Source organism: Lycium barbarum, chromosome 2 (genome assembly GCF_019175385.1).
Source record: "Lycium barbarum isolate Lr01 chromosome 2, ASM1917538v2, whole genome shotgun sequence".
Lineage (NCBI taxonomy): Eukaryota > Viridiplantae > Streptophyta > Magnoliopsida > Solanales > Solanaceae > Lycium > Lycium barbarum.
The window spans coordinates 60,560,250-60,572,738 of record NC_083338.1 but is presented as its reverse complement, the minus strand read 5'-3'; positions in this window follow the sequence as shown (position 1 = coordinate 60,572,738).

Sequence of the window (12,489 nt, the reverse complement as noted above, 5' to 3'; positions counted from 1 at the left end):
ATACGGATTTTAGCAAGGAAATTAGTATGCATAGAACTCCCATACCATAGAAGTGTTGACGGGTCCCCCATGTAAGAATTAGGAATCGCATCTCAAGTCCTTCAAATTGCTCTATACCTTGTGGCACTTCTTCGCAAGGCTGATTCACAAATCCTAGGCTCAGCCTCTGGCACATGATGTGACTACCAAGTAGTGAACCACTGCATCCCCTGTGCACAAATAGCTCTAGCCCCATAAGGATAATCATAGTCGTTGAGAGGTTCGGGTGCTTGGCGTGGTGTAGGAGGCACTGGTGCCACCTTCTCCTTACCCTTTCGTACCTTAGCCCCCGTTTGACTACTAGTAGCCTTTGTGGTAGCATTAGCATATTTCTTGGGATCCATCGTACATGCACTAGTTCCAAGACATACAAAGATAAGAATTATAAGCTCATGCAACATTAAGATACCCCACACTTGTGTATTTTAGCATGCTCACAAGTACAAAGTTTAGGGTACCCATGTTACACCTCGCATTCTTAGAACATGAGCATGCCACGTACTTCACCATATTAATGGAGTATCGGAGACGTTCCATGAAGTTTTGAAAGGTACAAGCCATGGGAAGTTCGTAACAATGAAGTAAAGGATGAATTACAATCTCGTAAGTCGTAACCAGGAAGGACAACCTTGAAACCAAAGGACATGACCATTATCAAGTATGATTAATAATAAATATCATGTATGGAGAGTTTTGGAAGATTCCGAGACCACGCAAAGCGAAGAAAATAAGTTTGTCAAAAATTTGGAAAAAGGTTGGCAGAATTCTGGACAGAATTTTGGGTCAACTTTGGAGGGCTATATCTCTGAGTATATGAGGAGTTTTAAGGTGTTTCAAAATCCTAAAATGAAGTTCATCGAGTCTAGTTTCCAACGCAACAAGACGTTCATCAATCTGACGTCAGATCAGGGAGTTATGGGCATTTTAAAACGAACAGTCAAAGGAACCCGAACCTGGGCGGGAATCCGAAAATCCACTTAAAAGCCCACTTATGTTTTGACCTGGCCCAATCGAATTTGACACCTATAAAAGGGCCTCTACATTTCATTTTAGCCATTTTTCTTCAACTCCATAATCGTCTAGAACTCCCCTAACCTCTCCACACCTCTCTAGAATTATCCACACTTCTCTCTCCACTACAAGAATATTCTTGAAGGCTCTCCGCCATTGCAAAACATTCTATACCATCACAAAAGAGGATTAAACTCCAAAAACCTAAGCTAAGTCATGGAGAAGGATTGTTCTTGTCTCCACTTAATATTGTGATAAATTTAGTCTTGGAAGAAGTTGAGTGGGTGAAGTTCTTTTAGTGTAAGGTATGTTCTCCATCCTATTTCTCATGATTAAGTTGATTTGAAGGTTTAGCAAGTCCTATAAAATAAGAGAATCATAGTGTAGAGGTTGCAAATTATTAAAGTGAAGATGATGACTATGGAATGAATTTGAAAGGAGATTTTGGATTAATTTGAGGTTAAAATGAATATAATTCTTTGATTATGGTATTGTGGATATTGTTATAGTTAGTTGAGAAATTTGGAAAACATCGTGTGGGATGTCTTATGGAGCCTATTGGTGCTGAAAATATTGTTGTGATGATTGGTATTATTGTTGTTGTTGTTGTTAGTTGTTTGATTGTGATTTCGGGCTAGGCATATAAACAGGGGGTGACGCTGTGGACTTTGTTGTGATATGTGTATATATGGCACAGTAGACAGGGGGTGACGCTGTGGCCTTTGTTGTGATGTGTGTATATATGGCACAGTTGACAGGGGGTGACGTTGTGGCCTTTGTTGTGATGTGTATATATGGCACAGTTGATAAGGGGTGACGTTGTGGCCTTTGTTGTGATGTGTATATATATGGAACAGTTGATAGGGGTTGACGTTGTGGCCTATGTGGTGATGTTTTAATTTATCTTTGCACATTCATTAAAATGTTTCAGATGTCTTCCTTGATTTTATGTACATATTGATTTAAAAAGGTCAAAGTTGCATGTATGGTATCCACCCCAAAATTGTTATAGATTGTCTATAAGCTCTAATGCATGTCCTATGACCAATGTTCCGAATAATTACGAGTCTATGTTCATAGAGGATTTCATATGAGACAAAGGTAAGAGATGTGCTATAGAAACGATAATAGTAATGATGAGCTTAAGTCTATCATACGATAGTTATACGAAGTTCATGCTACGAATACGATATGATTTTCATATATTGTCTTTAAATTCAAATGTATGGCTTATGAAAGGTTACGATAAGCTTATAAGATGTATGTGATGGTAATAATGATGTATGTGATGGTAATGAAGATATGTATGTGATATTGTCGAGCCACTACGTGGCCGAATACGGATAATGTTTTATGTGTATGAGCAGATACAATACTACGATGATGAATTATATGACATAATGATGTATACGCTATGATGATTCATGTACGACGATTATGTAAACATGATATATGTATGAAATGTATTCATCCTTAAAGGTCGCGCAGGTTTTGCCTTCACCTTATGACTTATGATTTCTCTATCATGTTTATTTCATTCATGCCTTACATACTCAGTACAATAATCATACTGACGTCCCTTTTCTTTGGACGTTGTGTTCATGCCCACAGGTAGACAGGGAGATGGCGCAGACCTTTAGGAGCTATCAGCAGAATTGCAGGAGCACTCCATTATTCTGAAGGTGCTAATCGGGTTTATACATTTGTGTATATATATGTATATGTATTTTGGGCACGACGGGGTCTTTTCCCGTCCATATGTATAGTACTCTAATAGAGGCTCGTAGATACGTATGTGTGGGTAGTATGGCCTCACGATGCTACTATGGTATATATATTACTATTTTGATAGCCGAAGAGCGTATGTACATAAAATTAATTATGTTTTCCAAATGAAAAATGGTTGTCTTATGATTATGAGTATATGAATGGTAAATAATTGCATAATGACTATGACGAATAAGGAAATGAGTGGTGCTCGGTGGTTAGCCCCGGGTACCCGTCACGGCCCCTAGTCGAGTTGTGACAGATGTTGACACCTAATTTTGGCTCGACGTGCTTAAAATTAACGTTTTAGGGGGCCCTGATTCGTTAAAGAGCACGAAATACATTTTTTACACATTTTTTACATTTTTTCAACAATTTATTGATGATTATCCTTATTTTAGGAATTTTCTCAATTTATTGTCATTTTTTCAAGAATCATTATTTTGCACATGTACAGCGTAATACTACAATTGTTTGTGCAATTAATAATTGTTTCTTAATTTTATAGCAATACATTTTTATATCATAGACATTAATGTTTATATTTTATACTTGTGTTATTATTTATACATGTATTAATTACCTATATTTTAGTACAGTCTGACAGTGCAGAGAAAATCAGAGTAATTAATTTTTAAACGCAGAGTAAAATCCGATCAAGTCAAGGTTTCATCACTTTTTTTTAAAAGAGGGATTAAAGTAAGCATTGAGGAGACAAAAGGGTGCAATCTTCTATTCTTTGGACAAAACAAGGGGCCATTTTGCATTATAAGAAAGGGAGGGGGTATTCATCCAACACATATTTGCACAACACACACAAACACATATCAGATCTTCTATTTTCTCTCCCCTAAACCCTAAACATTTTCTTTCTCCCCCCACTTTTCTCTTAGCCGCCGCCGCTCCACGCCGGAGCTTTGAGCTCGGAGCTCCGGCGACGCCCCAAACAGCCCCCGCACCTCCTTCTTCGTCTCCCTCTCTCTCTATTTAACTTCCTTTCATTTCTATCTTTAGTTCCCTGATCCGAATCTTAGGGTTTTTCAAAGTTCAAATCTTTAAGAATTTTTTGTGCTAATTTTGACCGAATTTGTTTCTTTATTTTGTGGGGTTTTTGTATTTCTTGGATTTGATTGGTTCTTTATTTGTGGATTTGGAATGATTTCAATCTTTTGGAGTTTGAAGGGGAAGTGAGGAAAGTGTATTATAGCTTTGGTGTATTGGAAACAAAAAAAAAAAAAAAAAAGATCCTGTAAGTATAGTGTTTTGATGATGATGCATTTGTTTCTTTCTGGGGCTAATTATCTACTTCACTTACTGGCGTGTGTTGCTTTCTCTTTTCCATTGGTATAATAATTTAGGGGTGTTTTTAGTTTTGACCAAAAAAGAAGGCATTTCTGTTGCTATTGATGTGATGCTGATGTCAATCGTTGTCCCTCCGCCTTATTTATTTGTTGTGAAACCGTCCTAATTGCTATGGAAAAGTGCCCATCTTGCCAAAGAGGCAGTGATGATGTTTGCTAATCTGGGCTGTTATTTGGGCATAGAGAAAACTCGACTTGTATGTTGGCATGGCAAACTCGGATCTTGAAATTAGTTCATTTTGCAGCCATGGCGTTTGTCGTCTTCTCTTTTCCTCATTTTACACAGATCTGAGCCGGTATGGCATCATCTGCAAACCTGTCTCGGCTTTATGCTACCACTGCTGATTTACAGAAAAAGGATGCTGAAATGGCCGATGAAGAAATTTCCGTCGATTTCTAAGGCCTTCCATGTACAAAGACGGGTTTTTTTTATTTTAAGTTTATTCGTTATTTCTTTAATTCATCCAAGAGTTATTTATTTTCTTACTAACATTTTTATTAAGTCTCACGCAGGTATCCGGAGTTACTTTTTGAAAATGACACTCAAAAGAAGTTCAAATAGCTTCTTAAATTCTCTGTTTATATATATATATATTTTTTTTTTACATTATTAAATTATACAAGCATAAAATATAGTGAAACTTTACTTTTTAGGGTGCAAGTTGATGGTATTTATTTATGATCAGCTTAGGTGATTTAAATTTTATGTGTTTTAGAAAAATCAATATTAGGCAGTTATTATTTTCGTAGCTAATATTCTTATAGTTATCATGTTTCGCTAGAGTTTTAATTCAATAGCTTAGCACACTTAAGTAAATAAATAGGGTGATTTGCCTCAATATTTAGGCTTTAGAATGTACTCTCATAATTAATTGATTAGGCGTACATACTTAGCTAGTTAAATTAGTTAACTCACCCTGAGTGCAAAATAATTTCATGTCCATTCCTTATACCCTTTTCACATACCCAAGCCTTTAAGTTGCACATAACTTTTTTTTTTAAAATAATTATTATATCACATATGTATAAAATACATATTGCACGATTATTTATGTGAATAGTCATATTAGTTATTCTTTAGTCTAAACTCTACTAATTTTTGTAAATAATAATCAAGCCTTTTTACACATCCCTCGAATAGTTAAATTGGTCCAGCCGGGAACCACATTTGTGGATTCTGAAGGATGCCTAACACCTTCCCTTCGGAATAATTTGAACTCTTACCTAGAATCTCACTTATTTTCGTAGACCATGTTAAGCTGCATATGTTAATAATTTATAGGTACCCTAGTATACCTTAAATGCTAGGTGGCGACTCTGTACATAATTAATTATTTCAGAGCTCCATAAGTTGTGCTTTGTTTAGCCTTTGGTAAAAATGAGGTGCAACAACAGATACGCTCAAATTACACCTAAATTATAGCGTAAGGCAGTCAGTGTCAAATATAGTAACCCAACTAGGTTGGGGTCGAATCCCACAAGGAATAAAGTGTGAAATAAATAGTAATCATATATTTTACTAATCTCTAAAGACTTTAGTTCTATTCCGACTGGTGTAGAAAAAGGATGTTGGTCTGTATTCACTATTTTTAGGTATTTGGAATTTGTTTGGATTAAAAGAACCAAAGTTGTGTCCCCGCTGTGATTAGATGTTATGCTATGGTATCAATATGATATATTTTTAATGGGTCGAGGTTTTTTATGCACTTAATCTCTAATGCACTTCCTAATATTTTCCAATAGTTAGAAAGTATTTCTTTTCATGATTTTTCCAAATAGAAAAGTTGCAAGTACAACCGATGAAATATGCCAAGTAGAACTCATCTTATCCCTAAGTGAGTTCATTAAACTAGGGTTAGAGCCCCGAGTCCTTGTTATATTATTTCAACTCAAACCCTAGTTCATTTTTCCAAACAAAACTAGGGTTTGTGCATAAGTAAGTGTTTGCAACCACTAACTAACAATGGATATGAGAAATAATAAAACACATCACAACCCATTATATATATATATGTTAGACACCCATTACATAACACCCATCATTTGGGTCCATAACTTTGATTAAAGAAACTACTCACACATATTGGTCACAAAAGTAGTAAGCAATAATAGAGACATAAAGCGTAGAAAGAGTAATAAAGATGGTGGGAATGAAATCTTTTTGTCTTCACTAAGCTCCAAAAGTGGTGTATTCAATGCTCACACACCAATGGAAAAAGTGTTAAATGTTGGAGAAAAATCTGATGTGTACAAAAACGTAAAATGTTCTTTAAATAGGCTCCAAAAACATGCATCAGCAATTGGAAAAACTGCCCCTGGTAGCATGATCGATGGACCGTCGATCAGTTCAACGGTCCGTCGATGCCTTCATCTTTTGTTTCTTCAGTTCTAAGGTCCATTCAACGGTGCCATCGACCAGTTTGACCCTCCGTTGATTCTTCCATCTTTGTCTCTTCTGGTAGACAAATATGTTTGACGATACAAACGACGAAACGTCGATTAGGTTGACGCTTCGTCGATGGCTCCGTCCTTTGTCCTCTTCAGCTTAGGCCATCACTGGAAAATTGAACTTATCGACGCTTCAAAGGACGGCCCGTCGATTGATCAACGAACCGTCGAATCTTCATTTCTGGGCAGTTTTTCCTTTTTTCTTTGTTTTTGCTTTTGGGCCATCGTCTTCCTAAAACACAACAAAAACACATTAAAATGACCCAGACTTACTTGAAAACAACCAAAATTCATAATAAAAAGGCGTCGAATGTGCAAAAAATCCGCGGCACATCAAGACCCCCAACTTAGGATCTTTGCTTGTCCTCAAGCAAGTCAGACAAAACAACTACAAAATAAAAACTACAACTATACTAAAAATAAAGTAAAAGTAACTACAATGGTGTTTCATAATAACCCCCTCTTTTCACATCAACTCCGTCTTTCCTCATTTCAAAACAAAGTTCTTTCATAATAACTTATTAGAATTGACTATGACACTTCAATCAATGACATCACATTATCAGAAGCATTTATGCGTGTGAGTATTCACCATTATGCCCTCACTTAGATCAGAGAATGTCCCACACATAAGTTTAAAATAATAACCGGGACAAGGATAAATGAGAATAGAAAGCACTCACACTAAAAAAGAAGTTCATGATATACAAGTGCAGATACCATATGCTTGCCCTTAATTTCAATGCCTAACACTTTGGGATGGTTCAGTTGTGATCACTGTAGGACTTGTTATTGGGTTGTAATGTAGGCTCGGGGACGGGTAGGATACTTATTTGGGAATCAGTGACTCATCCTCCTCGATACTACACATTCTCACTTTTTGCACGCCCATTTTATTCATGATTAATTCTTCAACTTATAACTATGATGTGATTTGATGCCTACTAGAATTTACAATATTTCTATGAGACAACTATTAGCTTCTTCTTTTTTTCGATATCAAATCTAGTTCTCGACTATGTAACTCACACACCCCCAGCTTTAGGCTCTTAGCCTCTACTTCACACATATGCCACCCCCAACTTAGGCGATTTGCCTCTTTTCTCTCGTAGCGTCAAGGAAGGAGCGGGTGCAAAGGTGGAAATAATTCATGAAGATGGGAAAAGGTTTGTTACGTCTAATCAAGAAAAATAGGTCAAAGGCTCAAAAGGGGGAACTAATGATATTCATATAGAACGGGTTTTGGGCTTTTCAAGGCTAAAGTGACTATTTACAAGGAAAGCCTATGATCACTTCACAACCAACTATCCTAAGCAATATAGCACAACTTACCAGGCAAGTTCTAGATCCACATATGCCAACAATGAACACAAGAAGTTCTCACACGCACAATGGCATAAGGATTTGAACACTCAACCCGTACACACTCTAATATCTATGATGTCACAAAAAGAACCATACATGTCAATTCATTACAACTTCTGATAGGCAATAAAATTTTGGAGGGGTCAAATTCAAATCAAATCATTTCCAAGTTCAAAAATTTCCTTTTTATTCCAATTTGTTCTCAAAATTCATGCCATAAGTTCAAAATGCAACAACCACTAAAGTCACAATTACTCTATGAAAAATGTAACATATATATACACTACAAGATACATCAGGTTACCCCACCCCCAGCAAAAAGAGGAAGCATTATCCCCAATGCATCAAAATAATACCATCACCCCATGGTGGAGGGGCCTCCCTGAGATGCTCTAATCCCGCTGCTACTGCTGAGGTGTCTCCTCCGCATCAGTGTGGATGGAAACTCTCTCTACTACTGGCTCAATGGACCCTGGAGGAGGAGCTGATTGGACCTGTGGCCGCAGGTCCTGAGGAGCTATCGTAATCGGCCTGACTGGTGCTAGGATAGCACTGGTGCTAGAAGATGATCCGGTGAACCTCGTGTCTAGGCACGATGGACGAATACCCTTATAAAACTCGGGGTCCCCATCCTCAATATCTTCCTCCTTATCATCATCATCAGCCAATGTCTTAGTCCTCTTTCTCTAGAGACTTTCCCTAGTCTCTTCCTCAGTCACTAAGTCAACTACTTTGATCAAATCTGAAATGCTGGCGACTGGCCCAGGTGGTGTCGGGTCATCCACAATAACTTGATCTCGCGCACGAAGGGCCTTGACCTCAGCTCTGAGCTGTGCAAGCTCGTTCTTCCCATCTCCAAAAGTACCACTCTCACTCTTTTTCTCAATAGTGAGTATCCGCATCTCTAAACCGTCAAGTCGCGCATTCACCCTAGTGTAATGCCTTTTCATAGCGTCCTGAAGAGGCTCTAACTCTGGTGCAATCTATTTGCAAACAAATCTACTCAACTGCTATAATATCCGGGTCACCTGCTGATTTGCTCGCTTTGCCTTGATGGAAAACTCTCTGAAGTTCGCCCTGTTGAGGACAAAGTTATCATCGGAGGTTGATGTTGCGGCTGAAGGAGGAATAGGAGCTGAAGATGGGACAGAAAGCCGAGGTGGTGCCTCTGAAGAAGTGGTAGTAGCAGCTACAGATGGTGTGGAGACAGCTGCTGTGGTGTCACGATCCAACCGGAGGGACGCGACGGGCACCCGGTGCTTGCCCACCCAGGCACCTCTTAACATACCTTTACATTCACATCTAGGTGAGCCACATATTTAATCATACATTTTTATTCATCAATCATACGAATCCCATTGTGAAACAATACTTTTATATCAACATTAACAACTTAGCCCATATCAATGTACATAAGCCGACGAGGCTAACAAAATGATATCCAAAATATAGGCTGACAAGGCCAAACACATCTAACTATATACACATGTCTACGAGCCTCTAAGGAGAGTATGTCAAATCATATAGGCGAGACAGGACCCCGCTATACCCATAAATATATACACAAAAAAATAAGTACCAAAAGCTTTAGCTCCGAAAGAAATGCAGCTCCGCTATGTAGTCCCTGAGTAATATAGCTATGAATCAAGTCTGTCTCCCTGGCCACCTGTGGGCATGACGCAGCGTCCACAAGCAAAAGGACGTTAGTACGAAGAATGTACTGAGTATGTAAAGCATGATCAATATCAATATAGAAGCATAATAAGCAACATAAGAAGTAGCATAAGATGAGAGATAGTTGTATCATCGTCATAAGCACTTACTTGCTTCTCATGGGGACTTTCCGCTTCTAATGCGAGATTGTGTACATACCTCCGTATTCGTATCTGTACTCACTTACATTTCGAATCCATAATCGTATTCATATGCCTATTCTTATTCATATTCGTATCATGTCCGTATTCATACTCATATCAATATCATATACATATCCATATCATATATATATTTATATCATATACATACCTGGCCAACCAAGGCTTCAGGGTTACACATACCTGGCCCTACCAAGGCTTCAGGGTTACACATACCTAGCCTTACCAAGGCTTCAGGGTTATCCTGACCCAACTGTAGAGGTGCGCACGCGTTACATAAATATATACATATTCTACCCGGCCTTATAAGCTCGGGGTTCCATAATAGTCATACATAGACACATATACATAATAGCTCATAAGCATCTTTAGCATTATTACTATTATCATCGTCGTCATTATCGTTATCACCATTATCATCTTTATCATTATCGTCGTTCATTACATCTATCCTTATAGGATTATTCGTCATATAAGGAATTTAGTACAATCGTAATACATATCAAGAATCGTGAGCTTAATAGCTCTGAAGATAGAATCATTTGGAGGACATCATAGACTTATAGAAGATTTTGATGATTGGCCAAAGAACCATGCCTTATGAAAGAAGGGTTAGCCTTACATACCTTTCTGTTCCACTATTTTACCACTTGCACGTTCTCCTTCAACGCTCACATTTCTACCTTCATTAAAGTTATACTATCATTAGAAATCGATAGCTAGCATACACGACTAAAACTACAGAAAATCGGACAACATATCCTTTATTTATAAGACATTCCTCCATATCGTATATCAACTCCCAAACGTCAATAATACATTCACAATATATAACAATAGTCTTTATTCATCCATATTATCTATATTTCTCAATTCTCTTCCAATTAGCCATATCTGTGGTCATAACACACGATTACGTTCATTCATATACATTGCCTATCCCATGTTCTTAACATCATTTATAACATATCCATATCACAACACATCAAGAATCATAACTCAATTCAAGTTATTACTCGAAATGGCACTATTCCACATTCATGACCCATTTTTCTATATCCTTCTACAATCCAAGTGTTTTAACTTTCAAATACCTTAAACAACATGGAAATACCATAAATCTTACCTTAGATGTTGTAGGAACAAGCTTTGGGTGGAAATACTTCACTTGAGACAAAACCCTAGTTCATCTCCAATGAGATTTCTTGACTTGGATGATCTTTAATAGGTTTCTTACACTTGATTCACTTAGTTTATGTTGTTGATCACTGATATCTCTTTAATTCTTGTGGAAGAAATGTAGAGATATGTTTTAGAGAGAAGGGGTATGATAGGGAAATGAAATGAAATGAAACTTGGATCCCTTATTAAATACACCAAATCTGTCCCGACCAGTTGTACGGACCAACATACGGTCCGTATAATTTATACTGACCGTATGTCTGGCCATAGATTTGGTCCAGAGAGGGGTGCCAATCTGGGCTGAATGTACGATCCAACATACGGTCCGTATGTTTTATATGGCCAGTATATTTGGCCATATAATCCCCAGTTTTCCGAAGTTCGTTCTCGTCGACTCGTTTGATCTCCAATCCTTATGGAACATTCTTAGCACTTGTTTATCACCTCATTAACAATCAAAGGGACGTTATAAATCTTCCCCAAAGCATTATTAAATCCTTTTTAACTTGTTACTCGTAATTCCTTTTTGATACCTATCGTATGCCTTGCCTTCTCTTGGCAAGCTTTCTTCCCCTATCTCGAACATCTTTGAAATCTTAGCTAGGGTCATCAAATATCATTCCTTAATTATCGAGATACCGTATAGTTCGTGATCTTTGTTAGTCTATTCACTGTGCATCAACGGAAAATTTTCTGAGGTGTAACATTCTTCCCCCCTTAAGAACATTCGTCCTCGAATGTTAGGTCGTCGGGGATTCTGTAAAAAAATTTGCCAGATTTCCCCCTGTAATATGGCACTACCATCCTGTCACAACATCCCATAATAACAATGTCTCACAGGGCCACAACATAATATTAATAGAATTTGGCCATACACGACCTAAAAGCATAAAAGGAAAACATACATACCTTATGATCTTGACGTCTCATCTTGGATCTCTTCTAGGGGCTGAAATAAATACGGGTATTTGGATCGCATAATTTCGTCCGCTTCCCATGTCATTTCTTCTCGTTTATTGTTTCTCCATAAAACCTTAATTGAGACCACCTCTTTGTTTCTAAGCCTCTGTACTTGCCTATCTAGTATGGCAATGGGTACTTCTTCATAAGTCAACTTCTCTGTCTCTTGAACATCATTTACTGGTACATTCCTAGTAGGATCTCCAACACATTTACGAAGCATCGAGACATGAAAAATTGGGTGAACTGACTCTAAATCAGGAGGTAAATCAAACTCATAGGCCACTTTGCCTACTTTGCGCACAATCTCATAAGGCCCAATGTATCGGGGACTAAGCTTCCCCTTTTTGCCAAATCTCATTACACCCTTCATTGGTGACACTTTCAAGAATACCCAATCTTTCACATGGAACTCTAAGTCCCTTCGATGATTATCCGCATAGGACTTTTGACGACTTTGAGCTGCTAATAACCGATCTTGT